The 17,889-nt window shown below is 42.6% G+C and overlaps 2 protein-coding genes across 8 annotated transcripts in view; one reads left to right on the top strand and one right to left on the bottom strand.

The window, feature by feature from the left end:
- SLC24A1 (solute carrier family 24 member 1) overlaps positions 1 to 13,822 on the bottom strand; it is a 51,100-nt gene extending 37,278 nt beyond the window's left edge. For 2 of the 4 annotated variants that reach the window (XM_070796918.1, XM_070796920.1), the window contains exons 1-2: positions 12,632 to 13,822; positions 5,658 to 5,748 (exon numbers count right to left, since the gene is read on the bottom strand). The gene's annotated coding sequence lies outside the window, so the exon portion shown is untranslated. Of the gene's footprint in view, positions 1 to 4,728; positions 4,976 to 5,657; positions 5,749 to 12,631 lie in introns of all 4 variants that reach the window. The other 2 variants (XM_070796919.1, XM_019968142.2) reach the window with 2 other exon arrangements.
- A 106-nt stretch (positions 13,823 to 13,928) lies between these two features.
- Positions 13,929 to 17,889, top strand: part of INTS14 (integrator complex subunit 14) — a 45,587-nt gene continuing 41,626 nt past the window's right edge. For 3 of the 4 annotated variants that reach the window (XM_019968134.2, XM_019968135.2, XM_019968132.2), the window contains exon 1: positions 13,929 to 14,434. The gene's annotated coding sequence lies outside the window, so the exon portion shown is untranslated. The remainder of the gene's footprint in view (positions 14,435 to 17,889) is intronic. The other variant, XM_019968133.2, reaches the window with a different exon arrangement.

Here is a 17,889-nt window from a genome sequence, read left to right as displayed (position 1 = left end):
ACTGAATTGAACTGAAAGCTTATTTAAATATACCAATTTTTATAAGCTTTATTTCAAATCAACTTTAGTTCCCATTAGGACCCCATCAATGAGCCTTGGCGTTACAAGGAGTCCTAGGAACTTTCCTGTCTTTTTATCCCCTAATCATTTTATATATTTTTGTATAAAAGACTCTGGGGTCCCCATGGAGGGACTGAGGGACCAGGCCCTTTCGCCAATCTTTTAACTTTATTAATTCGCCTATTGCCCCAAGTAATTGTTGGCCAGGTAGCTCAGTATAATCTTCTTCCAGACTTTTAAATAAATATATATTGAAAATCAAGAGCCAGCAAATATATACATATTCAGTACATATATCTCCCAGTATTTAAGCTGGGATGGGGCCTTCTAACATTAGGGACCAATATGAGGTTGCTCTGGCCCATCCAACCCTAGGTAGTATTGTATCAAAACCTTCTGTTTTAATCCTATTAATGTCCATTTTATTTACCCCATTTCTTAATAACCATCTAAAGATTTCTTTATCCTTTTGGGATGAGTTCATTTAAAAATTCCACCTTGTTGGAAAGAAGTCTCTAGACTTTCCCTTCAGTTTTTCCTTATTTCCCTATTAATCAACCTAATTAGCATTAATTATCATAATGTTTATTATTAGGACCTGTAAGACCCATTATGGAGAAGTCAGTGGCACCCCACTCCAGTACCCTTGCCTGGAGAATCCCATGGACAGAGGACCTGGTGGGCTGTAGTCCATGGGGTCGCAAAGAGTCGGACACAACTGAGCGACTTCCCTTTCACTTTTCACTTTCATGCACTGGAGAAGGAAATGGCAACCCACTCCAGTGTTCTTGCCTGGAGAATCCCAGGGACGGGGGAGCCTGGTGGGCTGCCGTCTATGGGGTCGCACAGAGTCGGACACGACTGAAATGACTTAGCAGCAGCAGCAGCAGCAAAACCCATTGAGGGGAAGCAGAAACCACAAATAAGGCTTCCGAAACTGGTTTATTTGTTTTAAATAAGGGAGCATTAGATTAACCATTATATATATGTTTTTTTTTCCACCTTATAATCTGTTTTTTTCATAGGTACCAATAAAACAGCTGGTTATAATGAGAGTTCTCTAAAAATTTTGCCAATTGAGAAGCTTTTTCAGTTGAGAAGATCCACTGTCTGGCTACTGATGAGTAGTGTCTTAACAGTGACTCAAACCAGTAAGACGCCAAGAGGCATCCCCATAACAGAGTGCAAAAGATGTAGACTCCACAAAATCTAGAAAGTTTAGTCCCCAAAACAGTCTAAGAAGTAAAGGGCCTGTACAGCCACTGCACAGGTGGATGCCATGAAGGTTGAGGTGACAAAGGCCCCTTCTGGGCTGGGCCCCTTATGACATATTTCCCTGAGAGTTGGCACAGTCAGACTAAAAAGACCAAACAACAAGCAAACTGCTCAGAATTCCAGTCTATTCAACCAGCTGTCAAATGAAAACCATATGTGTACCTTCCAGATGACAGAGACCAAGCTCTCAACATACACACCCTCCACTAAGAATATCAGGCAGCACATTCACATCTCAAAGACACAAAGAGAGAACTGCAAATTCTCCCTAGAAGGGTTTTTGTTTCTTTAAGGTCAGAATTCTGAAAAAAGAAAAAAATTTATCAAGCTGGATGTCTCTAACTTAATTGCGTATACAATAAAGAGCCCCATAGTGGCCATTTTCAGAGAGATTTCTTTTAATTCCCAATTATGTGAGTACTTGTTTGCATATTCATAAGTTTATATATACATAAACCTGGCTTGAGTATTACTGGAAGCTGGCTTTCTGACTCCCCTCGTTTAGGAAACATGTTAGGCCACCTAGCAAGAACACTGAAGTGAGTTGCCATGCCCTCCTCCAGGGGATCTTCCTGACCCAGGGACCAAACCCATGTCTCTTATGTCTCCTGTGTTGACAGGTGGGTTCTTTACCACCTGGAAAGCCCATCTAGATAAATCAGTGTCTCTCAACTAAGCAACTCCTAGTATCTTTCAACAAGGCTCCCCCTGTATTTTTTCAAATGGGTAGCTAGGTTGTACCTGTTGCACACTGCCAATTAAAGCTCAGGAGTATCAACCAACAATCAGGAGATCCAAGAACCAAAAAGAGACTCTCCCAAATTCATACGGACCCTCCAAGGAGGTGAATGGGCCCAAGAGGCCTCTGTTGGTGCCAAGGCTCTGGTTCCTCACAAAGTTCAGGCAAAGGAGGGAAGTCTGGGTCCCTTTATGGTCATCCAAAGTGTTGACTGAAGGAAAAAAAAAAAAGCACAACCTAAAAGTTGAGAATTATATTTTATTTGGGGAATTACTAAGCACTGAAGCCCAGGATACAATCTCTCAGATAGTTTTGAGGGACTGTTCTGAAGAGGTAAGGGAGGAGTCAGGATATATAGAAGTGTTTGTAAAAAACCCAGAGAATTGAACATCAAACAATTACTGCTAGTTAAAAGAAAACCAGACATCTCAAGCTAATGAGTTCAGTGCTTTTCTAGGTATGGAAAGATGCAAGCGTTTGAGCTTAATGAAAGTATTCCTTGATACGCACCTTAACTGTCTAGGGGCAGTAGCCTGTTTATCTCCATTCTGAGTTCCCCTCGGGACGCATCATTGGGTGGGAGTTGGGGAGGGCAGCTGTGGCGGCTAATGGTTTGATGACCACAACATCTTTTGCTTATTGATACAGCAGGCAACATTCTTTGTCCACGGTCCCAAAAATACTTAAGTTGTGCATCCAGCTCATGGTTGGAGCTGGCTGAAGTGGGAGTGGAGCAAAGAAATGGGAGGGAGGGGGTGTTTTATGATCCTAACCACTCACCTGGAGACCATTTCAATCATTCCAGTAACTGCCTGATACTGACTGACTATTCCTCTCTCCCATCCCTTTCCCCACAAGACACAGGAGGAAATGATACTTTGATTACTTCCATCTGAAATAGCAGGTAATCCCTCACAGCCTCATCCCTGTCCTACTTCACCCTGAGCGAAGGTACCCAGCTCCCTCTGCTGCAACACACAGCTCACTTCATCTCTGGGTGTCCAGGGGTCATTCTGGATGTTGGAAGCATGAGTAGAGAGGCTGACCTCTGCTTGTTACCACACTGTTGCCTCTTAGATGCTACAAGCAAAACCAGGTCTAGTTACTTCCCTTCTCATACTAACAAATACAGTCACAGTTTGACTCAAAAAGCTGGGAAAAAAGGAACCCAATTCATGAGGTGGAATTGTGAGTGATCTTTTTTCTTCTAGAATAATGCCTCTATTTTTACAGTGTTATTTGTGCAGTATAGAAAATTCAGGACAAGACTTCATTGGCAGTCCAGTGGTTAAGACTCTGTGCTTCCACTGCAGGGGGCACGGGTTGATCCCTGGTCAGGCAACTAAGATCCTGGTGGCCACCACAAGGCGTGGGAATAAAAGAAGGAAAATTAAGGAGAGAAACAAATACTCAAAAATAATTCCTTTCTCTTACACACTCTTAACTGTTACCAAGGAGTTCTTTCTAGTATCTCCAGCCCAACTATTGGGGGTAAACCTGGTTCTTCTGTCTTGTTCCTATGGGATTGTGGCACACTTGAACATCAACAGGCTGTAGAAAAGTGTGCTGCTCAACCAAGAGTGGAAGCCTTGTCTGTACTAGTGTGATTTAGGCAAGAATTTAACTTCTCAATGACTGTAAACTTATGCTGTAAAAGGGGAGTGATAATGATACCACTTGCTTGGTAAATTTATAAGAATTAAGTAATAGTAACATAAATGTTAGGCTTCCCAGGTGGCACTAGTGGTAAAGAACCCACCGCCATTGCAGGGCAAGTAAGAGACGAGGGTTTGATCCCTGGATTGAGAAGACCCCCAGGATGAGGGCATAGCCACCCACTCCAGTATACTTGCCTGGAGAATCCCATGGACAGAGGAGCCTGGCAGGCTACAGGCCATAGTGTCACAAAGAATCAGACACAACTGAAGCAACTTAGCACATACACACAACATAAATATTAATATGTAAAACATATTAAAAGTGCCTGATACTGTTGTTATTCTGCTTTTGGAGATCATAGACTGTTAGGGTACAGCAGATCTCCACGCATTCCATTGTGACAATGCTTTCAGTTCAGTTGCTTAGTCGTGTCTGATTCTCTGTGACCCCAAGGACTGCAACAAGCCAGGCTTCCCTGTCCATCACCAACTCCTGGAGCTTGCTCAAAGTCATGTCCATCAGGTTGGTGATGCCATCCAAACATCTCATCCTCTGTTGTCCCCTTCTCCTCCTGCCTTCAATCTTTCCCAGCATCAGGCTCTTTTTCAGTGAGTGAGTTCTTTGTGATGCTTTACTGTGTGTTTATTAGTGTAATAAACACTAATTAATGCTTGCATTAATAAACACTAATTAATGTTTGCATTAATCTCTTACTAGCAGGTGAGCTCCAAGAGGACGGGGACCGTATCTGTCTTAATCACAGCTGAATCCCAGAGTCTAGAACAGTGTCTGGCACTTAATAAATACATTTGTTGATGGACTGGAGATGTACATCCCAGTGAGGAGATGCTCAGAGGTGGGGCACCTGAACTACATATGTGTAGGGTGGGGAGATCCCACTCATAGAAGCTCATGGCCTTTCAGAGATCAAACTGCTAGAGAAAGACCAGCACCACTAAAGAGGGGAAGCTAATGTACTTTTTCTACAGACTTACCTTATTTTGGGGCTTCCAGCTGGCTCAATGTTAAAGAATCCGCCTGCACTGCAGGAGACACCAGAGGTGAGGGTTCAACTGAGCATACACACACACTTTATTTTATCCTCTGCCTGGAACAAGGTGGCAGGACAGGTGAGGTTAATCTAGCTCTGACCTTCACTAATAACATCAGAGGCTGCGCAGGATGGCAGGTAGGTCTTTCCTCTCCCTCCTCTACAGCTCAAGGCCTTTTTTATGCATGGTTCTGTTAGAACAGGAGGGAGAAGGAATTAGGCTTTGCACCTGACATAGAGGGTTTGTGGCTGAGGCTTGTTTATTTCTGGGCCTACCTTAGGAGTTAATATTGACCCCACAGTTACACAGTGGAGAGCAGACAAGATTTGGCAGGGGTTGCAAAAATCAAATGCCTTCAGGGCCTGGACAGATAAAATTAAGCTAAATCAGCTCTATTCAGAATCAGTGGAGAGTAACAAGGGCTGTGTCTGGTCAGAGAATGAATGATCCATTAATAAGCATTCCAATGTAAAATAATTTTAAAATATTAAAGACAAACAAAATGAGGCAAAGGGCTGATTTGACCTACTACTACTTCACAACCTCTAATAAAGTAACAAGCCTGATCAGGAGCAAGTCTTTGAAGGTCTCTTATACTCAGGTTCCTCATTTATAAAACCAAGAAAGACAAACTTCCTCCTGGGGCTGCTATAAGAGGTACAGTGAGAACTTGTGGGGAAGTACTTGGATTCATCAGATATTGAACTGTGTTACTGTCCAAGACCTTTTGTTTATATTGTTTTGATTCTTTATGTTATATCATTTATAGAATTTGTTTTGACTATGCAATTGTCAGTGGTGGAAATGAGCGAAATAAGCCCCCAAACATCCCATGACACTTCATCTCTCCAAGCCAGTGACTGGAGCCATACCTGCAACAGGAGGTGACATTTCAGGGTGGTATCACTTCAGAGACAGGATTTTAGCTTCACAGTCTGGTACCTATCCAGAAGGGCCTGGGGTCTAGAGGAGAGGTCAAACAGTCCTTATTAGAGGGCTTCAGTGTGGCCACTCAGAAATCCACACAGTATCAGTACAATTAACAACTGCTCTCTAAATAAGTGTGAAACAGCCCACTGAGTAAAACTCACCATCAAATCTGATTTTACAAAGGAATGTCAACTGAAGCAATAGAGAGGGTTTGTTGTTTTTTTTTTTCTGCTTATCAATTGAAAAAGACTAAAAAGTGTAATATCCAATGCTGGTGAAGACACTGGTGATAGCGGGTAAATGTGATATAGCAGCACAAATGACCCTGCTAAACTGTAAGTCAGATCAAGTCTCTCCACACTCCACACATTCCAGTGGCTTCCCACCTCAGTCAGAGGAAAAGCCAATGATAGTCTGCCAGCATTGCTCGAAGAGCAAAAACTGAAATCTGCCTAAACAGAGATGAACTACTGGTTACATAAAGGATTTCTCATCTTTCCAGTAGTCAATCATATAGCAGTTAAAGGAAATCAGTTCAGTTCAGTCGTTCAGTCATGTCTGAATCTTTGTGACCCCATGGACTGCAGCATGCCAGGCTTCCCTGTCCATCACCAATTCCTGGAGCTTGCTCAAACTCATGTCCATCAAGTCAGTGATGCCATCCAACCATCTCATCCTCTGTCATCCCCTTCTCCTCCTGCCTTCAATCGTTCCCAGCATCAGGGTCTTTTCCAATGAGTCCATTCTTCGCATCAGGTGGCCAAAGTATTACAGTTCAGCTTCAGCATCAGTCCTTCCAATGAATATTCAGAACTGATTTCCTTTAGGATGGAATGCTTTGATCTCCTTGCAGTCCAAGGGACTCTCCAGAGTCTTCTCCAACACCACAGTTCAAAAGCATCAATTCTTCTGCACTTAAGCCTTCTTTATGGTCCAATTCTCACATCCACATATGACTTCTGTAAAAACCATAGCTTTGACTAGATGGACCTTTGTTGGCAAAGTGACGTCTCTGCTTTTTAATACACTGTCTAGGTTGGTCATAGCTTTTCTTCCAAGAGGCATGTGTTTTTTAATTTCATGGGTGCAGTCACCATCTGCAGTAATTTGCAGCCCAAGAAAATAAAGTCTCTCACTGTTTCCACTGTTTCCGCATCTATTTGCCATGAAGTTATGGGACTGGATGCCATGATCTTCGTTTTTTGAATGTTGAGTTTTAAGACAGCCTTTTCACTCTCCTCTTTCACTTTCATCAAGAGGCTCTTTAGTTCTTCTTCGCTTTCTGCTGTAAGGATGGTGTCATCTGCATATCTGAGGTTATTGATATTTCTCCCAGCAGTCTGGATTCCAGCTTGTGCTTCATCCACCCCAACATTTTGCACAATGTACTCTGCATATAAGTTAAATAAGTAGGGTGACAATACACAGCCTTGACATACTCCTTTCCCTATTTGAAACCAGTCTGTTGTTCCATGTTCGGTTCTAACTGTTGCTTCCTGACCTGCATACAGATTTCTTAGGAGGTGGTCTGGTATACCCATCTCTTTAAGAAGCAGAAAATATTAAGTAGAGGTGGCAAGAATACACATGAGAACTATACAAAAAAGATCTTAATGACCCAGACAACCACAGTGCTATGATCACTCACCTTGAGCCAGACATCCTGCAATGTAAACTCAAGTGGGCCTTAGGAAGCATCACTACAAACAAAGCTAGTCAAAGTGATGGAATTCCAGTTGAACTATTTCAAATCCTAAAAGATGACGCTGTTAAAGTGCTGCACTCAACATGTCAGCAAATTTGGAAAACTCAGCAGTGGCCACAGGACTGGAAAAGGTCAGTTTTCATTCTAATCCCAAAGAAAGGCAATGCCAAATAACGTTCAAACTACCGCACAATTGCACTCATCTCACACGCTAGCAAATGCTCAAAATTCTCCAAGCCAGGCTTCAACAGTACATGAACTGAACAGAGAACGTCCAAATGTTCAAGCTGGATTTAGAAAAGGGAGAGGAACTAGAGATCAAATTGCCAACATCTGCTGGGTCATAGAAAATGCAAGAGAATTCCAGAAAAACATCTACTTCTATTTTATTTACTACTCCATAGCCTTTGACTATGTGGATAACAACAAACTGTGGAAAATTTGTAAAAGAGATGGAAATATGAGACCACCTTACCTGCCTCCTGAGAAATCTGTTTGCAGGTCAAGAAGCAACAGTTAGAACTGGACATGGAGCAACAGACTGGTTCCAAATTGGGAAAGGAGTATGTCAAGGCTGTATATTGTCACCCTGCTTATTTAACCTATATGCAGAGTACATCATGTGAAATGTAGATGAAGCACAAGCTGGAATCCAGACTGCTGGGAGAAATATCAATAACCTCAGATATGCAGATGACACCATCCTTACAGCAGAAAGCGAAGAAGAACTAAAGAGCCTCTTGATGAAAGTGAAAGAGGAGAGTGAAAAGGCTGTCTTAAAACTCAACATTCAAAAAACGAAGATCATGGCATCCAGTCCCATAACTTCATGGCAAACAGATGGGGAAACAGTGGAAACAGTGAGAGACTTTATTTTCTTGGGCTGCACAATCACTGTAGATGGTGACTGCACCCATGAAATTAAAAGACACATTCTCCTTGGAAAAAAAGCTATGACCAACATAGAAAGCATATTGAAAAACAGAGACATTTCTTTGCCAACAAAGGTCCGTCTAATCAAAGCTATGGCTTTTCCAACAGTCATGTATGGATGTGACTGTTGGACCATAAAGAAAGCTGAGTGCAGAAGAACTGATGCTTTTGAACTGTGGTGTTGGAGAAGACGCTGGACTCCCCTTGGACTGCAAGGAGATCAAAGCATTCCATCCTAAAGGAAATCAGTTCTGAATATTCATTGGAAGGACTGATGCTGAAGCTAACTGCAATACTTTGGCCACCTGATGCGAAGAACGGACTCATTGGAAAAGATCCTGATATTGGGAAAGATTGAAAGCAGGAAGAGAAGGGGATGACAGAGGATGAGATGGTTGGATGGCATCACTGACTTGATGGACATGAGTTTGAGCAAGCTCCAGGAATTGGTGATGGACAGGGAAGCCTGGCATGTTGCAGTCCATGGGGTCACACAGAGTCAGACATGACTGAGCGACTGAACTGAACTGACTGAAAAAATAGCTTTGTTTTGCTTTATCTGCTTTTTCAGTGAAAGATATTACCAAAGTTTTAAGCGGGTGAGGGGAGAGCCTGGAAAGAGAGATGTAGGCCTATATTATGAGAAGCCTTTAAAAATTTAGACTTTATATCATTTTTCAAAGGAGAGGGTGTTCTAAATTAAAACATTCAGTTCTATTTTCTCAGCAAATGTAGTATCCACCAAATTTTCTGTTTTCTCTCTTTGAACTTTTTCCTAACATCCTCTCTTCCTTCTTCCTATCTTCTTTCCACAAATATATATTGAGTGTCACATTCCAGACCCTGGGGATCCAATTGTGGATAAGATTCACCCCTATTTACAGAGCAGAGATGAAGTTAATTGAAACTGCAATTGTATAAAATTGTTTGTTTTTTCAATGAGTCCATTATTTTAGACTGAGAAAGCTTTGTGGTTTTCTCAAATGCTGTAGAAAAGACTGAAGGAGGACTGAGAGGGAGATCCGAGTTTCTTTATGAAATATACTGCAAAGGAAGAAAGATATGTAGGAATAAACCTACAGATTAAGAAACTTTAGACATATATGAAGAAATTGCAATGTCTGGATGTTACTTGGATCCTAATTCAAACAACCAAAGTGTAAAAAAGTAAAACTTATGATATTTATGAGTCAACTGGATATTTGAAAGTTGACTAGGTATTTGATGAAAATAGGGGTTTACTGCTACTTATTTTAAATGTGATAATGGTACTGTAATTGTTATGGACTTAAGTCTCTCCCTTTCAAGAGAATGAGAAGACAAGTCAGATTGGGAGAAAATATCTGCAAAATACATATCTGATAAGGGACCATTATCCAAAATAAGGGCTTCCCTGGTGGCTCAGATGGTAAAGAATCTGCCTGCAATGCGGGAGACTTGGGTTCGATCCCTGGGTTGGAAAGATTCCCTGGGGGAGGGCACAGCAACCCACTCCAGTATTCTTCTTGAGAATCCTACAGTCCAGTGGGTCACAAAGAGTTGGACACAACTGAGCGACTAAGCACACACACAAACACATACACATATATCCAAAATATACAAACAACACTTAAAACTTAACAAGAAGAAAGCAAATGATTTTATTAAAAAATGGGCAAAACCCCTGAACACTTTACCAAATTAGATATACAGATGGCAAGTAAGCACATGACAAGATGTTCAACATCATATGTCACTAGGGAACTACAAATTAAAACAACAATGATATACTACTATTTACCTATTACTATAGTCAAAATCCAGAACACTGACAACATCAAATGCTGGTGAGAAGGTAGAGCATCAGGAATATATAACAGAACCACCACCAATGCTGCTAAGCTAAGCTAAGTCACTTCAGTCTTGTCTGACTCTGTGCGACCCCATAGACGGCAGCCCACCAGGCTCCCCCATCCCTGGGATTCTCCAGGCAAAAACACTAGAGTGGGTTGCCATTTCCTTCTTCAATGCATGGAAGTGAAAGTGAAGTCGCTCAGTCGTGTCCGACCCTCAGCGACCCCATGGACTGCAGCCCACCAGGCTCCTCCGTCCATGGGATTTTCCAGGCAAGAGTTCTGGAGTGGGGTGCCATTGCCTTCTCCACACCAATGCTGCTAGGAATATATAATAGTACAATCACTTCAAAGGACAGTTTGGCAGTTTCTTACAAAACTAAACATATGTTTACCATACAAGCCAGCAATCTCTCTCCATGATATTTATCTAGTTGAGTTGAAAAAACCTCTGCCCACAGAAAAACACGCACAAGGATGTTTATAGTAATTTTACTGATCATTGCCAAAACTTGGAAATAACCAAGATATTCTTCAGTAAACTGTGGTTTACCCAAACAATGGAATATTAACATATAGCACAAAAAAGAAATGAGCTATCAAGCCATGAACAGACATGAAAGAACTTTAAATGTGTATCATCAAGCAAAAGAAGCCAAACTGAAAGGACTACTTACTGTATGATTCCAACTAAATGACATTCTGGAAAAGCAAAACCATGAAGACAGTAAAAGGATCAGTGGTTCCTGGAAGTCATGGGAGAGGGAGGGATAAAAAGAGCAGAGAAGATTTTTAGAGCAGTGAAACTATTCTGTATGATGCTACAATGCTGGATACATGTCACCATACATTTGTCAAAACCCACAGAAAGTACAGCACCAAGAGTGAACCCTGTAATAAACTACGGACTTTGGGTGATAATGCTGTGTCAGTGTAGGTTCATAGAGTATAACAAATGTATCACTCTGGTGCCGGGACGTTGACAGTGGTGGAGGCTGTGTGTGCTAGACAGAGGATATGAGAACTCTCTGTTCTTTCACTCCATTTTGCTGTGAACCTAAAAGTGCTCTAAAAATAAAGTTTATTCATCAAAAAAGCCTTCTCTTTTAGGGATACATAATAAAGTATTTATGGATAAGATGTTATGCAATCTGTGATCTGTATCAAAACAAAATGTTGGAGAGAAGTGGGTAGGGTATAAATGAAAGAAGACTGAGAATTGAGCTGATAGTAGAAACGGGGTGAAGGGTATGTGGGGGTTTATTATGCTGCTCCCCATCTTTGTCTATGTTTGAACATCTTCAGTATTATTAAGACAAATGGGACATATCTAGAATTTCTTCGGACTTCTACTTTGGTGAAAATAGAGGAATAGGGTTGGATGATGAGGGAAAGCAGATAGCCTGGAGCTTAGAAGTATGATTTGTCACTGGACAAGGTCTAGACTAGAGAAGGCAGGGAGGAAGACATAGGGCAAAGGACAGTATAGGAGATGGAAAGGGAGGGAAGAGCAGAAAAGGAATGTGGACTCACTGCCTTCCCTTCACTTTCTCTCTTCCCCTTTTCCTCACTCACTCCTTACCTTTCCTCTCTGTAGATGAAAAAATCATATTGGGAACTTAATAGTGAACATTTCAGGCACGAATCCATGAAATTTCAATTCAGTCAGCATGCCCTTAGAATCTACATTTCAACATGTGTTGTAGGAGATTGGATGTCTGAACCTCCCTTGAGTCCCAATATCTGGCTTCTGTGAGCAGCATGTTATTTCTGTCACTAACCTTTACTCTGCCAGACTGGGGACCAAATCACTCTGCCTTTCAAAGCCTCTGTGACAGTGGTCCACTGTTTCAAAGCAGGAAAAAATAAAGGGGATGACAGATTATGCAAAAAGAAGTTGTTTATTGATTTCCTTTAACGTATGTGTGGAAACATGCAAATGCTAAAGGTCTCCTGAGTGGGAAAAACAAATTCATTAGCCTGCTCTGACTTGAAAGACATATCCTTTACGACCTTCTAACTCTTTGTGCTAACGTTCTCTGATTTTATATTCACTGAACAACGTTTTGATGTTTAATGGAATTCTACTAAGAATTAAAAAACAAAAACAAAAGCCCTTACCAGTTGCCTCAAGTGATATGGTTCTCTTGATAGTTCTACCTTTCATCATCAATTTTAATCAACTGTCCTTTTGCTTCCCAGGTTTTCTGAAAGCCTGTATTCAGAAGATGTGATTACCCAACAGCAAACTAATAAATTCAATCTTTAGTACCGGGTAAGGTAAGGAATCAGTCCATGGAACTGAGCTGGAACTGAGCACAGGGCTGTCGTCACACATTAGGGGTAACTCAGCAACTCCCTTACCCACACGTTCTTGGCCACATGCCTCCAACTAGGGAAAGAATTTTAAATTATAACAAAGTAATCAGGATGCAGCCTTACTTACCTAGAGTCCAGTGCCTGCTCAAGCACTGAGTCTTGAGATAGTGGGACCAGCCAAGCTGGTAGAGGAGTTCTGAAGCAAATAAGGCAGTCTGTCCCTGGCCCCTGATGCTGCCAGGGACATGCCCATGGACTGATGTGCCGTCCTCTGCCTCCTCTGATATAAGGAGGAGACAGGAAAGAACTACAGCAACTGGAGCCCACACTCTCCCACAGAACAAACTGTGACTAGTCAGACTCAGTTGTTTGGTTCAAAACATCCTCCCTCCGTGACCCACCCCCTACCACACCCCATCAGGGAAGAGCGGAAGAAAAGGAGGCAAAGGCCTAAAGCCTTCTAGATGCCTTTCTGTTCCCACTTGCAACCTATGTGGTACAGAATTGTTCTTTGAACCATAACTAGCCAGGGGCTTGCTGGCATTCATTCAGGCATATCTCTAGCTGACATTTCCTGGCTCCCAAGAGGTTAGAAAGAAAGTCTCTTCTTGTCCCCTCAAAGACCTCGCTGAGGCAAAGGCTGCTATAGGGACACCAGGTTGCCAGAGGTGAGGTAGGCAAGGACCCATGATGCCTCACAGAAAAGCCTAAGTGCAAATCCTCAGCAGTGACCTTGGCCAGGGCAAGGGAACTGACTGAACCCTCTCCCTGCTTCCCTCAAAAGCTGCTGCTGCTAAGTCGCTTCAGTCGTGTCCGACTCTGTGCGAGGGACAAAGTGAGCATCTAGGCTGAGGAGACCAAGAGGGAAAGTCTTGATATGGAAATTGGCTCACGTCAACTACGAAAAATACACAGTATGCTTAGTATGGGCACTACTCAAGCAGGGATTACTTTAAAAAGAGTAGGAAGAGGGGTTTGTCACCTGGTACAGAGGATATGAGTGAGGGGTCTGAAGAGGGACGGGGAAGAGGGGCAAATACCAGTGAGGGTCATGCTGGTGCACCAACGGGCCCACATGAGTGAGGAGACAGACTGTGAACAGGTCATGGGATTACCCAGATAACTGAGGCCCACGCGTCAACGAGAGGCAGGTGGGCAGAAGGCCAGAAACAAAAAAGGAACAGCCCGAGAACGGGGAAAGAGAGAAGAGGCGGTCACAGCCCAGGGCCCGGCGAAGTCGAGGTCCTGTGGGGAGAGGGGTCGGTGGCGGTCGTCGCAAAATCTTTGTGATGAGAGACGCTGGGTAGCTTCTGGCTGAATCAGCGCCCCGCCCACAAAGTCCTTAAAGCCCCGCCCCAAGCGCCTCGCGCATCCCGGGCGCTGAGTTCCATTTCGTCGCGCGGCCCTGTAGTTCCGGGTGCTGCGAGCGGGCGGAAAGTTTTTGTGGACGGACTGTGTCGGTGATGGGCACGGGGTCAGTGGAGGAGGCCGGAGTCCCTAGGCTGCTTTTGATTGCTTGTTAGAGCTGCAGGAGAAGGGGTCCGCGGCGGGGAACAGCGCGGGGCCAACGCCCGGCTTTTCTACTGCCTGGGTGCCAGTTCTGCGCCTCTCTTCGTTGTGCGGCGCTGGAGCTCCGTACAAGCACACCATTTCGGCCCCCTGCCCAGGCCCCCTTCGCCTCCTCTTCTCATAAGAGAGACTTCTAGATCTCAAAATATTTTGAGTGATTTTTAAGGTAAAAACACAACCAGAAGCAGACGCGATCCAAATGCAGGAGTTCTGTATTTCCAGGTTGGCACTTGAGAGGTGAAGTTGTAACTGAGAAAGGTGGAGGGGACTCAACCGGGCAAGGGATGCCAGGCCAACAGAGAAACTTAAGAGTAGGTTAGTGGATCCCTAGAAATTCGAGTGGAATCACGCCTTAAGAGCGGTAAGAATCAGTTCTTTATGAATAAACTAATTGCCTCCTTCTGGTAAGAATTAAAAATATGTAGCTGATGGAGATGGCCACATCAAGGGGCTAAGAGCTTTTCTCAAGAGTAGACTGTTCTGGAGAAAAGAAGGCTACCAGTTGTCTTAAGCATTGTTGGTAAACAGTACTTACGACAAGTGTGGGGGTGGGGTGAAAGGTAAGAATCAACCCGAGAGAGAGAACGTGTTTTTACAGAATTGCTGGACTTTGTGGGGAGGGATTTTTTTCCTTTTAATCAGGATTAGGCTGCTTGAGTGAACCATTCTTCAAGAATATTCACTTCCATCTTTTACTTCTGTGCTTACAACCTGAGTTCTGAATGGATTTCCTGTGACTCTGCTCTTGTTAAGGAGGTGTGTTTGGGGGTGGACACATGCGCATCAGTCAGAAGAAAGAGCCAGCTCCAGAGGTGCCTTCTAGAAGGCAAGACTGCAGGCTGTGGTCACCCATTACAGCAGATTTACAGCAGATTTCATGAGCTGGATGGAAATGCTTTCTTATATATGATCTAAATCTGTGTCCCCTGATTCTCATTCTCATTCTAAGAGATGAGGTCGGTACTGCTCATCCCCAACTTTCAGTAACTTTCATGAAGGCCTCTATGCTTGAGTGGGAATACCATAGGAGGTGGATAAACTCTGTGTAGGCAGAGGCATAGAAGTTCCTGATACCTCTGCATGAAGGAGGAGAGGAGGAAGTGTGTTTCTGGTGTGCAGAGTTAAAATTTGTAATGTGTTTTGCCAAAAATTAATGTTATAGCTGGTGCTGAGAGGTAGTTCTCTAGTAATTATCAAGTTTTGTCCAGTACATACAATGTGGCAATTGTGGGAAAGTCTTTTGTTCCTTTTTTTTTGCCACATTGCCTGTGGAATCTTAATTCCCTGACCAGAGATTGAACCCAGGTCCCCTGCAGTGGAAGCTGGGAATCTTAACCACTGGACCACGAGGGAGGTTCTGATGTGATAGGTTCTTCAGAGACACTGATGGGCAAAAATTCACACTGCCCCTGCTCCTGTTGAGCTTGTGGTCTAATGTAGTGTAGTTGAACCAGGATTGCACAGAACCTCACTTCTTGAATAACACAGCTGAGATCCAAAAAGGGTCTGGAAAGATGAGTAGATGAAATAGTACTCAGTTGATAAACCTCAGTGCATGCATTTGACTCTCAAAGAAACTCTGAGCCTGTTAACTTTGGACACAGTTTTAACAAGCTGGATTACCTGGCTTTCTAGCTCATAGTCGCCAAAAGCCCAAAATTGAAAAGAAGGATGATTACAGAGACAAGTAGAATGCAAATTGATGGTCCAAAAATTAGTTATAAAGAGGAGGCATCAAAACACAACAGCCTGGATGGATCCCTTGAGTAAAAGGCAATGTTTCGGGGTCTGTTCTACATAATACTTGTTCCATGGGACCTTAACTGATGATCAGAGAAGGATTAAATGGGAAATATAGAGTTAGCAACTTAAACTGGATTCTTTGCTGTAGAGTTTCTGTGTCTTATTTATTTTTGGCTGTGCTAGGTCTTTGTTACTGTGTGGGCTTTTTTCTAGTTGCAGCAAGTGGGGGCCCCCTTTGTTGCAGTGCCGGGGCTTCTCATTGCGGTGGCTTCTCTTGTTGCAGAGCAAGACTCTGGGGCACATGGGCTTCAGTAGTTGCGGTTCCTGGCTTTAGGGCACAGGCTCAATAGTTGTAGCACACGAGCTTAGTTGCTCCGTGTTGTGTGGGATCTGCCCAGACCAGAGCTTGCACCCATGTCTCTCACTTTGGCAGGTGGATTCTTTACCACTGAGCCACCAGGGAAGCCCTCAGTATCTTTAATAAGCCCTGAACTCATTTGTCTTGGAGCATCCGTCCAGGACAGTGTTTTGCAGCACACACTTGGAAGAATGGTAGTGTAGATTAAAACATCAGGGCAGCAATGCGCTGGGCAGTATTCATGTTTATAGTTGTGATGCTAAATCAGAATGAATTATGTTTAGCACACTATTTAATGAGGCACAGATTATGGATGCACATTTTAATTTTTTCTACCAAAATGGTTACACATTTTGGAATTCTGAGTCTGAAGGAGTAATCTCTTTTAGTCTTTATTGATATTGAATGCATGAGGCGTCACTGTATTTGAAATGTATCTAGGCCATTATGTGGTAAAAAGGCTTTCCCTACTTAACCTGAGCCCCTGATCCCCCTTTATAACATTGTTTTTGTGAGCCCTAATTTTGTGAGCCCTGAATTCCCAACAGCCTTTTTACAAATAGAATTTGAGAATATCACATATTTGCATTTGGACACTGTACTAAAACACGCAGTGTTTTGAAGTAAGTTCCAAAAAAAGAAATTAGTGAACATTAAATTTCTAACTTATTTATGTCCATCTTGAGACTTTTCTAATTGAATATATGCAGTATGATTTTTATGAAGTTGTAATCAGTGTATACATATAGTCCTATGACCTGCTTTTCTCAGTTGCTGATACTTTATATAAATATGTCTGATTTTGACATGTGTCATTTATTTATAACTATATGATATTTCACTGTGTGACTGGACTGTAGTTTTCTTAATAATAGAGTAGCAGCATCAAGAGCAGGTCTATATATCTGTAAACTTTTCTACTTCTGAGTACAGAAATGTTTTCTTCATACTGATTCTCAATTCATAACTTTAAAGAGCTTTTTGTTTTCCCTTTTTCCATTTTGGCTTTCATACAGTTTCCTGAGATAATGCCAGATGTCTCACATATCCTTTTTTATTATTATTATTTTATTTCTTTATTGTTGGCTGTCCCGGGTCTTTGTTGCAGTACACAGGCTTTCTCTAGTTGCGATGGGCTCAGCAGTTGCAGCTCAGTAGCTGCAGTGCATGGGCTTAGTCGCCCCTGGGCATGTGGCATCTTCCCAGACCAGGGATCAAACCCATGTCCCCCTGCATTGGCAGGAGGATTCTTTAACACTAGAACCACCAGGGAAGCCCCCTGTCATACGTATTCTTTCATTTTGTTCTTTTCTTTCATATTTAAAACACCATTGCTGGTGTGTCTATAATGAGTACTGCTGAGGCAATTGGTTGCTTCTGCCATGCTTAATGATTTCCTGCTTTGTCTAGTTTGGACTATAACTTTTCTAGCCCTTTCACTGTATATTTTGCATTCAGTTTTTTTAATGAGGACATCAAGCAACGAGATAATTCAGAAAACACTTGCCCAAATACTGCTGTATTGAGTAGGATAGTGATGGTGCCCCCAAAAATGGTTGATTGTCAAAAAACACCACAACTGGAAATGTTCTAGAAACGTCTAGAAATGTCTAGAATGACTAGAAAGGTTCTTTAGTAAATTAAGTGTTGGAGAGGTCATGTAGAAATGTTTGTTATTTTAAGTTGTATGACATTTGAAAATCTTCAACTCAGGG

The sequence above is a fragment of the Bos indicus genome, chromosome 10, assembly GCF_029378745.1.
Source record: "Bos indicus isolate NIAB-ARS_2022 breed Sahiwal x Tharparkar chromosome 10, NIAB-ARS_B.indTharparkar_mat_pri_1.0, whole genome shotgun sequence".
Classification (NCBI taxonomy): Eukaryota; Metazoa; Chordata; class Mammalia; order Artiodactyla; family Bovidae; genus Bos; species Bos indicus.
This window is presented reverse-complemented; position numbering and strand designations above follow the sequence as displayed.